General features: G+C 42.5%; 1 protein-coding gene across 3 annotated transcripts in view; it reads right to left on the bottom strand.

The window, feature by feature from the left end:
• Positions 1 to 16,139, bottom strand: part of THSD7B (thrombospondin type 1 domain containing 7B) — a 297,483-nt gene that overhangs the window by 136,030 nt on the left and 145,314 nt on the right. The window lies entirely within an intron of this gene.

Genomic DNA, 16,139 nt, shown 5'->3' with positions numbered 1-16,139 from the left:
CCAGAGAAGTATCTGGAAGATGTTTTGGTGCTTCCCTTTCAACCTCATCAGAATGAGCCACTCTTATTTCTGACTCTTTCTTCTCCTCCAAAAGCTAGGAGATCTAAAATTATTAATCTATTGGGCCACCACTATTCAAAATACTTTCTGCTGCAGATGAACCAAGGCACCTGGACCAAAGCAGACCTCCTGATGAGAAGCATCTTTCCAAAAGTCTTTTCAACAAGAAGGGATCATAGGGAAAAACCGACCTACCCAAAAGAACTACAGCCAGAATGAGCAGCAAAATAAGGCACATGAGGGATGGGATGTCGAATACAACACATGGAACTACTGTTTTTAGAGAGGAAAATAAACTATTTTTAAATAGGAAACCTGAGTAATTACACAGAATTTACAAGGACATCATAACTCATAAAAATTCATCAAATATATACTCTTTTAGTACTGAATTACACCCAATGTCTTACAAATGTATTTTAAGCAATGAACAGTCATGACTGACTTTGCCACACTGTTCCATTATTTAGCATTTCTGGATCCTCAGGAAACTTCAGCTACATATCTGAAGTTTCTAGAAGCTCAACTGTTTATAAACAAAAGGGTCGCACCACATGTTATAATAGTTATAATAGTTACAAACCTCTCCTTCGAGGTTTCTTTAATTATGAACCTAGGAAAAAAACACTATCCAAGGCTTAATTATACGTAAGAAAAAAAATTATAATGGCAGAAAGTGCCTCTTTCACCTCAAGCTCCAGGAACAGGCTCTGTAACAAGGCAGCTCAGGAAGCAATTATAACTGGGAGGGTAGAAAACCGTGCTGCTTTTACAAGAGCCCACATCTACAAGTGAGTAAATAAGAGAGGGAGGCTGTGAGCACATAAAGCTGTCAACAGCACAGCGCTATTATCTGCAGATGCATCCCTAAATGAAGACAGGCTCATCGCCTTCCAGGCACAGATAAAACTTTTCAAGCGTATTATGAGAAGGAACAGCAGATCCAGCAGGCAATCAGACTGCAAGATATGGTTAAAAATACTTTGCTTTTATACTCCCTTTCCTTTGTGATCACCTAGAAAGGCTCGGTGTGCCCAGTCTCTGCACCACCCCCCTACACGGAGCCCCCATCCATCGCTGCTGCAATTGGCATCCCAAGGAAAACCAAGCTTTGACCAGCCCCTGTATCACCACTGCTGCTTTGGATGCTCACCTAATGCTGAGAACTACCTTCAGGAAAAAAAAACCAAAGTGAAAACAGCAAATAAACCTGTAAGCCTTATTCCAGCTGTCTTCCTGAGTCACTTAGGCATCAAAATCCCTGCTAACATTTTGACAGCTTGTCTGCACGGCAGCAGGAACGGCAGGGCGGCCCGGGCAGGCTGATTTGAGGAGTCAGTGGTACAGGAGCATCAAGAGATTACATGCTTGGGTGAAGCAGGGTGAAACCCCTGTCCTCCTCTCCATCACTCCCGGGGAAGCATGGGGACAGCCAGGGACAGGCTCCAGAACCAGACGGGATGAGATGGGACACTGGCCCTGGAAGCGCGGGCCCCACACCTCCACCCACAGCACAGGTTATCTGTTACATCAGGACTTGATGGTCAGAAAGTGCCATGATGTTCACCAAATGCTGAATTTAGCCCAATTTTTCCACCAATCAGACTGTGCTATAGATCTCAGCATCATAGAAGAACGACTTGCTGAAAGCCAAGAGAGCCTTTTCACTGATTTAATCGGACTTCAGAAAACCCAACCCATGCCTTTCAGAAGATGATTTAAAACATTTGGGGCCCCTTTGGGGTGGCTTTTTCCACCCATAAGCTCACATGCCACATACTGTGGTGTGACCATCCTGTGGGGAACAGAGGCAAATACACTTTCAACTTCTTCCTTCCATGGTTTCTTTTCCCACTGGATTTACAGCAGGTGACAGCAACAGCAACACTGCAAACAGCGGCTGCAATTCACAGTTCCTGGGCAAAGAAAGGAAGCTTTGTGCTTTGTTAGAAAGAGTTTACCACTGGGTTCATGAAGGTACAATTCAACACTCACTTTGATTTACTTTATAGCTCCATTCGCCGTGTTCAGGTTTAATTACTGCCTTCTATTGCTGCAGAAGGGGAATTTCTTCTGTACCAGCTGCCTGGCAGAGAATTCTCAGAAAACTACTGTATACTACAAAAGGAGGTAATAATCTTTCATTTTCCATGAAAAATACTAGAACAGGATATAGCTGAAGTGTGCTTCATGCATTGTTGCAGATTTAAAGGGAATATTAAATTCTCAAGAGCTTCCAAACTGTCCACTCAGAACCTTGAAGGTGTAATTCTTATCTCACATATGGCTGAATAATCTTTCTAGATCTTTCCATAATTTTTATATGCACCAGCATGTTCTGTGGGGCCAGACGGGAGATCCACCCAAATGTCCTGAGGGAGCTCTCACCACACCACTCTCCATCTCTGACCACAAGTCCTGGCTACCCAGGAAAGTCCCAGAGGTGATTGGTGACAAAAGATTGGAGGTTGGCAAATCTGACACCCAGCTACAAGAAGGGTTGGAAGGAGGATCCAGGGAACTTCAGGCCTGCAGCTTGACCTCTGTGCCAGGGAAGGTCATGGAGTAGATCATCTCAAATGCAACCACACTGCATGTACAGAAAAACCAGGGGAGCGTTCCTGGCCACCATGCATTTAGGAAAAGCAGGTCCTGCTTACCCAACCCGATCTCCTTCTCTGACAAGGTGACCCACTTAGTGGATGGATCTATCTGGACTTTATAAAAGCCTTTGACACCACTTCCCACAGAACTCTTCTGGATAAACTGGCTGCTCATGGCTTGGACTGGTGCAGTTTTCTGGGTAAAAACTTGGCTGGACATCCAGTCCCAGGGAGTGGTGGTGGCTGGAGCTCCATCCAGCTGGGGCAGTCACCAGTGGTGCTCCCCAGGGTTCAGCTCTGGGCTCAGCCCTGTTTAATGTATTTATTGAGGATCTGGACAAGGGGATCGAGGGCACGCTCAGCAAGTTCACAGACACCATCAAACTGGGCAGGAGTGTGCATCTGCTGGAGGGCAGGAAGGCTCTGCAGGGGCATCTGGACAGGCTGGATCCAAGGGCTGAGGCCAACTGTGTGAGGTTCAACAAGGCCAAGGGCCAGGTCCTGCACTTGGATCACAGAACCCCCAGGCATCTCTCCAGGCTGGAGGGTGCCCAGTGGAAAAGCACCCGTGGGTGCTGCTCAGCACCCACTGAGAGCAAGAGCTCAACCAGACACCATCACCTGAGAGCACAACCCACAGGATCCAGCCTCTGATCTGCCTGAGGTGTAAGAATTGAAACAGCACCCTCAGCATCCCAACTGATCCCTCTCACAGGCTCTTGGTTTCATGCCTTAAGCACTGATTGCTCTCAGACTTGCTGAATGCTTGCTTTCCTAAATGAAGCTGTAGTTAAGAAAAATGTTACAGTTTTCTATTCAAAATGCTTTATTGCAAGCATCCTGACCAACTCTAATGGCATGTTGTAAACTGATTGTCTTGTACTTGAATAGTTTAGTGATTATAAAGCTAAATACTCAAGATATACCCAACAGATAGTGTTCTATAGGAAAGATTTAATCCTTTTTCTTTCATGTCAGGGTGTGATAATTACAAACTAAAAGACAAGCATGGCATTTTTGTAAATATATTTGCCAACGAAGTTGCTCATTATCTAATGTACTGGCCCCCCACTTGAATTCTTTAACAAGGTAAGAGAAGCACCATCCTGAGTGGAATTTTTCATTCACCTGAAAGCAAATTGAGTTCCTCCCAACAAGGGAAACAAAATAAGGAATGACCTAAAACACTCCTTGAACTGAAGAGACTGGGTTTTTTCCAGAAACCTAATTTTTTTTCCATTGTCTTTTGCATTCCAGAAGGAGACACCACTCTCCCAGTCCTGAGTCATGCAGTCCATGGTGAGGCACTGAACCAACAGGAATGTTTTGTTTGGAAGCAGTCCAATAATAAAGTGCACCTGTCTGTTTTACACCCTGCCTTGCAGCTCTGGTGCCTTGTCTCATTCTTCCCCATGACCTGTTGTGCCCATCTCCCGTGACACAGTTTTTAATTACTCCTGCCAAAGACATCCCCCCTGGCTCAGGAAAAGGGGAATGTCCACTGGACAGGAGACAACTAAGGCAGCAAAAATAAAAATCCCATCCGGCAGCAGGAATCAAAAGATCAACTCAATAACAAACCAAGTGTTCTCCTTTTGACATTCAATAATATAATACCAAGCTCATTTTTTAAAAAGAAAAATTGCAAAGTCACTTTCAAGTTTTCAGGTTTGAACATGTTTGGAGCCTCAAGTGACTTCGATGATGGGAAAAGGCCCAAGACAAAAGGGTTGCATTTCAGACTGTTCTGCACTGCTACCTGGAAGTTCAGAAAATTTATTTTTTGCACAAGTGACTGCTGCAAAAATGCTGCATATTTAATGACAATTACCAGTTTGCCATCAATATTTCTCCTTGTAGCATTTCAAATTATTCAGTGGAAATAATGAAGCTGTCATCTAAAATACTATACGTATCGTAAAATTTTACGTCCCACTTAAATCTCAGAAAAGAATGACAATAAACTTTGATTAAATACTTGCCTGTAACAGAGTAAGATGTCAACAGGCAGCAGTAAATTCAGAGGGATTCCTATTGACTGCATGCCAGTTTGCTGAGAGCAACTGCATGCAGAGAAACTGTGTGCTGGCAGGATCCTGGCCTGGGCATCTCATCAAGAAAGGAAAATGTTACATTTAAACGCAATAACAATCAAATTACAATAGGAGAAATTCCTTATAACCCTCCTGAATGTCCTCATCTCATCACAACATCACAGATTTACTTCTTCCCCCATGTTGCACAAGCAGCTTTAGAGGAGAAAGCATCCAGGGCTTGCGGTGCTCAGTCATCTCCACAGATGAATGTCACACTCCACTGAGATCCTGGCTCCTGGCTGACTTTGCTTAATGCCAGTCAACAGGTAAGAATGTGGGAGAAGAGAGGTGGCAGTTTGTCAGGGAAAGCAGTGGGGTATGGAATAAATTTAATTGCCCTGGTCCATCACTATTATCAGAGCCCCACGGAGGGGAAGGGATGCAAAAGAGATGAAGGGGAAGGGAGGTCGAGAGTGTGAAAGAAGGTGAAGCTGTGAAATAGAACAAGCCACTGACAACAGACAGGAGGAAACAAACACAAATAAACCAGGACATTCTTTGGAGAGGGAAAAAACCAAGAGGTGAGACAATCCTTAAGGTTTTGAGTCAAATGACTTGGTTGAATGCCACTACAAAAACATTTTTAATCACATAATGCACTGTGAAGAGAAAGGAATAATAATGCAGGACTCCAAGGAAAAACTAAAGACAAAAAGTACAAAAAAGTAACAGAGGCAATGATAATGAATATGGAAAAGCAATGTATGTCTGGAAATATGTTACAAAATCTCCAGAAAATCAAAAGTTTCACCCAAATCCCTCCACAATCCTGTCCCTTACCTATGTCCAAGTGATCATTACCGAAGTTAAGAGAAAAAGATGATGACACGTATAGAAACAAAGCAGTATCTGTTTTTCTTCCCTATACATCCTCTACTGCAATTTGGACTGTTTATCCACAATTCTTCTCTCTCTTTATGTAAATGCACTTAAGAAAACTCATCTGTGACTGCAAGGAAGCTCCACAACAGCCCAGCACAGGAGAGGCACGTCAGCGAGCAGCTGCCAGGCGTGCAGAGAAGGTCCCAGAACACCTCGTGTGGAGCAGCATCTCCACTCAAGGTTAACACAACCAGCACACCTGCAGGAGGTACCCACGGAGAGACCAGCTCAGGTGTGTCTGCAACCCCACACGAGAAGGACAAGTTGTCATTTAAAGGAATCTGCTGCACCTTCACCTGCTGAGCTTGGGCACAGAAGCAGAATTAGTTCTACCTCGTGGCTGTTTGCACAGTCCCTCCTGAATGGAAGAGGAATTGCTCGAGTGGCAGCTGAAAGTAAACATGGGTTCACTGTATCCCCAGAGAAAAGCACAGAAATTCAGGCTGCTGCTCCTAATAATTAACACAGCGCAGCAATCTGAAAACTTAAAGTATGAGAACATAACATAATCCATATTAGTGTTCTGCAGGATTTTTTTTCCTCTGTTTCTTTCCAATCTTTTCCTTTTTTTCTCTCCATTATCCCTCCTCCTTGTAAATGAGGGAATCTACACAGGTGGGTTGATCAAGACTGATTGCAATTAAGATTTATTGTTGAAATTGCTGCTATGGTATAATTGAAACAGGTGTCCCTCTATTTCCTTCCCTGTACTGCTTTGTTCCAAGTGCTAAACAACACAAAATATTGTAGAAACCAATTACACAAATAATTCCAATGTATTAAAATATTAGAAAATATACATATATTTTCAAAACTTTGAGGAAGAAAGTATTCGTGGACTTGTTCATTCCAATAGTATACAGAATCCACTTCATCTTATATCTTTGCACAGGGGCAGAATAATTTTAGTGGAAGAATTCAGGCATTTTAGCTCAGAAAAAAGCAGGTGGCATTTTACACCCAATGCATCACACCCACGAATTTCCAAACATCTTATTTTTGAAAACTTAAGGTGCCATCTTCAATCTCAAAACTCAGAAAAAAAAAATTATAAGGGGCTTATCACAACAGGAAAAACTAGTTTTGTCAGAGCCACTAACCCCAAAAATAAAACTTTTGTGTTCAGACATGGAAAATGCAAAGCTTTTGTACCTTCTGGTTTGATTATTATGATTTTTCTTCAGATTATGCTATTCTTAATAACGACATGCCTTGTTCATTTCCTCACAAGCATGAGAAACCCATCACTGATTGTTATCCAAGTGATACTCCCAAAGTAAATTGGCAATTTGCAATGTATTGGGAATAGCAAACCTTTTTTCTCTTGTAGCCCCAGAAACCTCCCCAAAAGTGAGTTGGCATTAACACAGGACACTGAAAATTCATAAACAATAGTGCAGCAGATGAGTCTGATCTAAGTTGGCAAAAGTCTTGTTTTCAGATACAGTGAATACTAATGATAATAAATAATTGGAAATACCATCTGGACTCTTTAAAAAACATCTTTCTCCAAGTCTGGAATTGAATCTCTACAAAAAGGGGATCAATGCAAAAGAAAATGAAAACAGTAAATTAAAATTAGATTTATGCCAACTACTTAAAACTAAGAGCTCATTTAGAAGCAGTTAACACAAAAATGTGTTCTAGTTCAGCTGCAGAGTCTGGCCTAAGCTCATAAAGCAACTCTGAGAGCTCCCACTATCCATCAGGAAATGTTCAGAATATGCAGGACCAGACAACTAGGCTATTTTTAATTTTTATTATTACTACTATCTTTTTCAATTTTATCTCTAATTGATCCACAAATCTCAGAACTGAGCTTTTAAAAACTGCAATAAAGAAAATACACCCCGCACCCGCTCATCAGTCAGGGGTCCAGATGAATGTCTGAGATTGGTTCTTGACCAAAACAACTGGAACAGCAAGCCATGACCTTGGGTTCTCGAGGAGAACTTCCCACTGCACACTCAGGTTTAGCCAACCGTGCATGTAAAGTGCAGCAGACATTTTTCAGCTGGGCTAAGTTACTTCTGGCTAATGTACCCTGACCTCTGCTTGAACCATTTTTACATAATAAAGCTGTGAGTTTTAGACAGAGTGTTTAATTCCCACTGTATTTTGCATAGATCATTTAGTACTTAAAATGGGGATAAATCAAATGTAGGAAACACAATATTAACAATATTTTCTGTGTGCTTCCACTTTGCCTATGAGGTGGAACTTTAATTAGATCATTAATAACAATGCCTGCATTTTCAGTCAGTAGAGCATCGTTCCTCTAGTGCCATTTTAATTGCATTTGGTCTCTAAACTGCTCCACCCTCTGGAACTGGTTCACTGACCATACTGGAACAGCAGCCTCATCCCGCTTACATCTCAGCTACCAAGGCATCAACAGAAGAATGTAAAGGCAGGAACCACTCATCATGACCTAAAATGGTTTATTTAGAAAGGTTTCCTGATATCTTCTCTCTCCAGAAAGTTTCTGTAGATTTTAAGGTGATAGTTGCTTTCAGGAACAAAACAAAACAAATTCATCAGCGTTTTCCCAATTATTCAGCATCCAAACTGTTTAACACACAATAAAATAAAAAAGGTGTGTGTGCACCAATAGCTGCTTGGTTTTCCCAAATTGAGTGACAGAGCTAAAACCTGAAGGCTGTATGAAAAAATGTCCCCAAAAAGGTCATTGCCAATGCTTTTGTAGTGCCCTTGAGGCGTGCCCTGGGCTCACTGAAGGAGAAGAGAGGAAGGTGACAGAGGACAACAGAAAGGAAGGGAAGGGAAGAAAATTCCTAGGAGAAGGAACTGTGCTTTTGTTGCCAAAATTTCACCAAGCTGGGGCTGTCTGGGAGAGGCTGAAGGATCATGTGCTGAGGTGGGAGCTCAGACAAATGATGTTTGCTGGGCTCAGCACCAGCAGCTGCCCTCCCACACTGACCTGGTCCTTATTTGCTCCAAATTAGAAAAGAAAGAAACAAACAAAAAAAAAAGAACCCCCAAGGGTCCAGATTGATACCAACCAGCCATCCCCTCACACATTTCGAGCTCCTGTTGGAGAGCCGCTGCTTTAACTTTGCTACCAGATTAAATCAGTATCAGTACAGAATCAGTAAATGGAATCAGGAGAGCACACCTCACCCCATTTTTAATCACCCAGAAGTGTTGAAGCTGTCAGGAGACATTTGGACATGCTTTTCACATATAAGAATAGAAACACAAAAAGCGAAGAATATCCGGCTAAAATTTGGTTTTCCACCACTAAATTTCTTTGTGTGAAAAAAGCAATAACCTCTCTGCAACTTAGAAAATATTTTTGTTCTGATTATTCAGCTATTAAAATAGGAAAGTGTCATTTTATGACAATTGCTTTCGGCAGGAGATATTTTACACTTATATTTGCAAGGAATAGGAATATAAGGAAAAACAATATTAAAACCTTCAGCGTTAATCTGTATTTTCAAAGCTAAGCACATTTGGACAAACTTTCTAATAGACACTGTTCAAAATTCATAACATATATGAGCATGATTACATTATTCTAATTTATTTTCTCTCCCCTCATGCACAGCAATAAAATTTTACCTTTGAACTTATATTTATTACAACTTTCACTCTATGGAGGGCATGCAGGCACAGAAATATAATAAAGCTCTGCTAATTCCATACATTATTGAACTCCTAACAGTGCAAATGGTATCTTTCTGTCTTCATGCATACTTAAAATTTCAATCCAAAACCTATTCCATTAAAAGGGATGGTTAAGCAACAGTATGTGTTTTTTATACATTTGTAAATTACTGTAGCAGAATTATATCTTATATATTCAGAAAAAAAATTATGTAATACCAATGTTTGTTTAGGTGTTGTAAGCAAAAACTTGATAAATGCTAAATAATTGAGAGCTCCATCCATCAGACTCCTAAGCACTATAAAAATCCAGAGGGGAAATGCTAGAGAACAACCTTTGCTCACCCGTGGGCTGCTGCAAATTGTGTCTAATTCCAGCAGTAAAAATCCCACTGACTTCCCCCAACTGTGAAGTGTACAGCTATGCAGGATCCCTTTGAACTTAACGAAGCACAAAAAGAATTTAGACCAGGAGGATCAGGGGTCACCCATAAACAATGACACCAAGGAAAACACCAGGACTAACACACACGAGAAATTTGGGGCATCTCTTAACTTGATGGATGGAACTGATCCAGCAATGCAGGTGAGGGAGGAGCTCCTGCAGCCGAGTAGTGACAAAAAGCTGACTCAAATTCAAGTGCAACATTGGCAGGAGCTCCTTCTCCTGGCAAAGGTCACTGCGCGCATTAGCTCGGGCTGCTCTGATCAGCAGCGCTGATAGCGGCGCTCGCGCGCTCCTCGCAGCCAGCACAACACAGACAAGAGGGTGACTTTCTGCAGACCGTGTCCCCATCACGCTCCTGGTAATTGTTCAGTCACAGATAAGGCACAAATAGGGAAAAAGTAGCAGAATGGAGTCCTCTGAAAACATTAACAGAAACAACAACCTTTACGTTTGGCACTGAGGCATCCAAAATGATCGCTGTTATTACGGCTGTAATTGCATGGCTGGGACTCAGCAGAATTAGATTTTGCTTCCCCAGATACACAGGCACGTGTTTGACATCTAAACCCACAGGAACAGGACTCCCCTCCCCGGCCAGTTTGCAGGATGCCTGCAGGACCTGAAGACATGCTGCCAGAAATGGTGCAAAGGGCTCCCAAACTCAGGGGTCCGCCTGGAGGCAGACAGAGCCAGCTCTAAATTTTGGATCAAGTTTAATCTACTGAGCCATTCTGTGCCATGGCAAACCCAGCCAAGTCAAACCTCACCTCTGCATGAACTCCCAGCACCAAAGAGCAATGCAGGGTGCAGTTCACCACTGGGGTGTCTCTCATACATGAAGGTGAACTTTCAGTGTCAGCTTTTCCAACTCCAGAGCCAGAATTCAACAAAAGCCTCAGAAATGGGGCCTCAACCATGTCTGGTTTGAGAGAAATACTCACTTTTTAAAAGTAAGGAGAAAGTTTGTTCTCTGAAATCAGATAAGCAGAGCAAAATTTTTACCTGGTCTCAAGCAGTTAGTTGGAATATATTCCATTACGGACTTTAAGTCACCTCACTGGCAACACAACCTCCCAACATATTGAAAACCAGCAGGAAATGTTGAATTAATACATATATGCTAACAAGCACTCCTACAGCCATGAATGTTTAATCCAGCTTTTCACTAGCTGACACAGTCCCCCATGGCTGCTCTGTGGTTTTGAAGCTTTCAGACAAGGGAAGAACTAGCAGGCAAGGGCTGTAGAGCCGGGAACCACAGAAAATCAGTCAAGAGGGAAAAGCCTCTGGAGAAAGCCCAGAGCAGAACACTCACAGCAAAAGAGGCAAGGTGAAATGTTAACAGCTGGAGTGGGATGGAGGAGGGAGAGAAGGGCAGGAAAACAAAGACCCAGGAAGTCAGCCTCTCTCTTTAGCAGATGTGGGGCTACATCTGGATGATGTGTAGAATACTTCCCAGCAATATATAGGATTTTAACACTTGTGTTCTGTGTATACAAAGAGATGCAAACAGAATGAGTTTTCAGACGGTGCAATACTGGCTGACTGCACAAGAGTAAATTATAACACACTGGGAAAAAGGAAGTTCTACACACCTTTAGGGTCTTACCAATACATCTTAATGTTCTGGACCATGACAAATGACTGGATAACAGCTCTTACTCCCCTTGTCATCATCCATCTTCTTAGGAGGTTTATTTCTTCAAATCCTGATGATGAACCTCTGTAGTCACTTATCAGAGCAGTGAAAATTTATTGCCTTTACTAGAAAATGAAATTCTCTTCCAGGAGAAGTGCACTGGACACAAAAGGACAAATTTCCACCCTGGAGCATATGGATGCATTTTCTTTCTCCTTAGTGGAAACTATATACATTTATCCAGTGTCGGGATTTGGACCAAAGGGTATCTCCTGTGTTAATAAGAATGGCTAATTTCCAATTAAATAAGCTTACAGATCATAGAGATGCCCTAATGAGAAAAAAACGATGAGGCCACATACTAATCCTGCTTTCACTGCACATATTTAATAGGGCTGCCAAGGCAAAGTCTCCAAAATACTTACTAATTACACTGGACTGCCTCCAGCTGCTGTCACTGCCAGAGAATGGGCAAACTTTGCAACAAACCAACCCACCAAGAGTTCAGAGATGATATTATTACTTTGGGAAAGCCTTGAAGGGGTCAAGAAACAAGAGAATAAAGTAGTTCAGGGCTGATCTGGACAGAAAACAGTCTGTGGACTTCATGAGCAGCTGCAGAAAAATATTTTGGCACAGCTGGGAGCAGCTCCCAAACTGGCAACGTGCAAAAGTGCAGAGTAGATACTCCACAGCATCATGTTGGAATTAAATAAACACTGTCCCCAGCAGTTACAGAATCTGGAGTGCAGACTGGAGTGTAAAAAGAAGAAAAGCCATAGGGCAGAAGTCTACAAACTCTGCTCAAATAATCCATAAATGCTGTCTTCTTTGTGTGTTCGGTGGCAAGATATGGTACCCCAAGGGTAGCTGTTCCCAACACAGGCAGAGCCCAAACACCAGTGGATGACTGGAAGACCTGAGGGCACATCACTAAGAAAACCAAGTTCCTACTTCTGTCAATCAATAATGAGAACCAGCAAACCTGTGCAGGTGGCACGTGTTCCTCACGAGAAACACTGCAGGGAGCAGGCTCTGCAGCCTCCTCATCAGGCTGCAGTTGAGCCATTAACAGCTCGAGTCAGGACCCTCCACTCCAGCTTTACAGAGCAAGAAGGGCTGGAAGAACTGCAGGTGTCCAGAGCCACACCATAAATATTGATCACACTGCTCATTCCACTTCATTAGCCATGGAGCACACAATGGCTCCCGAGGGACAGGAGAAGGCAGGACCAATTTTAATCACGCTGCCATACTAAAACGCAAACCTTGTGGAATATTATTTTAATTACTGCTGCTTATTCATGCCAATTTCAGCCCATTAAAAAAAAATAAAAGTGTTTCTGGACAGTCAAAACTCTGAGCTGCCAGAAAGGTACATCCACGCTACATGAATCAGCCCTGAGCAATGATACCCAAGAGGGCTCTGCAACCAGCAAAAAGCAGTTTTTCAGCCCAGCACCTCACCCTGGCCCCCTCAGAAACACAGGTCATTAACCAGCAGAACTCTGGCTGCTGCAGCTCTGGTGTTTCTGAGCCAGAAACTGGTGTCTGGCCATGAAGGGGCCCTATAAACTCAGTTCCTTATTGAGACTGACTTGCTGTGGTGGGCTGGCCCTGGCTGGGCACCAGGTGCCCACCAAAGCCACTCTGTCACTGCCCTCCTCAGCTGGGCAGGGCAGAGACTGCCCTGGATTAGCACAGAAGCTTCAGGAGGTGAGCCAAGGGCAGGGAGGGATCACCCACCAGTCACAGGCAAAACAGGCTCCACTCAGGGAGATCAGTTTAATTACCAGGATAATGACAAATAAACCTAAATCTTAAACACCTTCCCTCCCCTCCAGGCTTCACTTTAATCCTGATTTTCTCTTCCAGAAGCCACCCCTGTAGCTCACTTGCTACCAAAACCTTGCCACTCAAAGCCAATACACCTGCACAGCACAGTACATAAATCCTAAACCATTTAACCTTCAAAAATGTATGTCTGGGAACCCTGCCAGAGAATATTTGAAAGGGATTACAGTAAATGTACTCGTTGTCACTTAAAATTAAAATATGGATTTCAATTGAAACTCTGTATAAGGGGGACTTTTCCCCCCAAAATCCGTTAGTTAGCAACCATGCTGAACGAAGGGGAAATTGTACAGTCAGCTCAGACTACACAGGGCAACCCGATATATTATAAAAGCTACATTTTTATCTACTGAAATAAAACATTTTACTTTTTTATTTTTCTACTTTAATCAGAATATAACCTCATTAAATGACAGTTTGTGAAAAGAACATATAAACTAGAAAAAAAATATAAAAACTTTCTGAATAATTTAATGTTTATTGCTTTTACACTTTGATATTCTGGTCTTTACTACTTAAATGCAGTTTAAATGTATTACTTGCCACGGTCTTTACGTTAAACCCAGTAAGTCTGCAATTTGTGATAAAACTCCTTATCTCCTTCTTTCTGAACCTCCACAGAGATCCAAGGTTAATTTGCAGATAATATTACTTCATGAAATAATTATCTTAGTCTATAGTACTTAAAATAGCTAAATTCCGGAGAGCTAGTTTAGCAAATTGAGCTGTTAGGGCAGCAGGATGAGGCTGCTCCCAGGGGCACACACATCCCCAGCTGGCAGCACCTTCAGTGGGGGCAGAGTCTGGGTACCCCACGCCTGGAGCAGCCACAGGAATCCCCACAGGAATTCCCACAGGAATTCAGGACAAGGAGCTCCATGAACATCAGCGACCCTGCCCCATCCAACCTCCCCCTCCAAGCCCCCAAAAATGCCAATGGCAAGGCAGCCTCTGCCTTCCTCTTCACAACCCCAGCACTTGCTGAAAAATTACTCTCTCCAGCCATTCTTCCTCATCCTGCTAATTTTTCCAAGCATCCTCCTATTAAACTACACAAATATATCCATTTAGTAAACATCCCATTAACCAGGTCAGCATACAGTGTTCACAACTTATTATGGAGCAGCACCAAATCAGTCACAGAAGCAATTATGCAATTTTAGAGCAGACAACTCACTTTAATCTTCATATGGGGCCGGGGATGTACATGCCAATGTTCATTCACAGGACTCATTCATTTCCAAGTATTGTATTCCATTTGTTTCACCCTCACTTACACGGCACTCGTGTCTTTTGATTTGTAAGCTTTGTGGGCTGTCAAAAAATATGAGCTCAGTGCTCCACCCTTCATGTCAGGGATTTTTTAATTGAATTTAAGGGTATTTATACACTTCTAGTGCCTGGGGGCAGTGGGAGAAGCTGGGCTGGATATTTAGAATCAAGACATAAACTGTTACCAACAGGTAAGGCTTTATAAAGCTTTACCTATCTGTAACAATAAACAAGCATTAAAAAAAAGGAAGAAAAAAAAATACCCAACAACAAACATTAAATAAGTGAAGATCTTTCCAGAACTATTTAAAATAGGTGTTTGTAGAGAAGAGAAATCAGAGCTAAGAATCTGGGATGCTACAGTTACAACACAAGGGGAAAAAAATGCCTGTTAAAATCCCAGCCTTATTCAAAGACATGCATTTATTGAAGTGTCTTGGGAAAACGGGATGCCATATAATATTAACAAACAAGAACATGCTCTGTCAACCACATGCAGCACCACAGACATTTTGAAGACCTAAATAAATAATGTATTAGAAAACCTAGCCTAGGCTGAATTAATTCAGACTCCAATGATACAAATGAACAGCAGTAGTGGAATTATTTCCCTGGGACTTCAGTCATATATAGCATTAAAAGTAAAGGCCTTAAGATACTTATTGATAGGCAAGAAAGTGCTATCCTTAGATCTATGCAAGCCCAGGGAGCACTCTGCCCAACTTAGAGTCTCAGGGCTTCCAAACCACTCTGCTTTATTTGCAAACACCACGAAATAGGGCAAAACACCCTCTTGGCTCTAGTCCCCTTTGACACAGCACTAAGTGCACAACAAACAGTGCTGACTTGGTATTCAGCTAGGGAAATGCACTGAAACCAGGGCAGGGGAGTGATGGAATTGTGCGTCTGGCAACCAAAAATGGAATCTGAGCTTACAGGATCATCTTGGTTTTTACAATAGACTATGGGCAGCCAAGGCCCATCTCCTCCCTGCCTCAAGCACTTTCAGAGCCTTTTCTACAGAATTGCCTAACACCAATTAAGTTCATGAGGACTTAGCAGCTCTGCTGCATTTTCACTACAAAAATGATGTGGTTCTTTATGCCACAACCATATTTACCAGTAATGAATGGAAACCACCTCCAGATCAGGGACAGCCCTAGGAACAGTACCAGAGATGTGGAAAGGGGCCAGGTGAACCTCACACCAGCTGGAAGTGACTTTGTCCCTCCAGCCAAGCACCCTGGGCTCACCCAGACCCAGCAAACTCCCTGCTCACTTGCTAATGGCAGACAAGGATTCTCTCTCTTCCAGAAAAGTCTCACTCCACATGCAGTGCCTGAAACAGTGGACAAGACCAACCCAAGAACTTTGTGGGATTATTTTTCCTTCTCAGGAATATGAAAGGCAAAAGCAGTGTTGTCTGTGTGCTGCTGCCCCAGTCCATGTGGGTGTGTTGGCCCATTTTTATCAATTTTTTCTCTTTCTGGTCTTGATAATTTAGAGGTCAATGTGAGAGTTCATTGGTGACAACATCATCGGGCAACTGATGGCAAAATAAAAACCTCAGCTGTCAGAAAGGAGCTGGGCAAATTCATGCTTACAGACCATGTCTCCACAGGAATTTTTTAATAAAGCATCTATTTTAGGAACCA

This window comes from Prinia subflava, chromosome 6, assembly GCF_021018805.1.
Source record: "Prinia subflava isolate CZ2003 ecotype Zambia chromosome 6, Cam_Psub_1.2, whole genome shotgun sequence".
Classification (NCBI taxonomy): Eukaryota; Metazoa; Chordata; class Aves; order Passeriformes; family Cisticolidae; genus Prinia; species Prinia subflava.
Note: the sequence above shows the minus strand (reverse complement) of the source record. Positions and strands in the feature narration are given on the sequence as shown.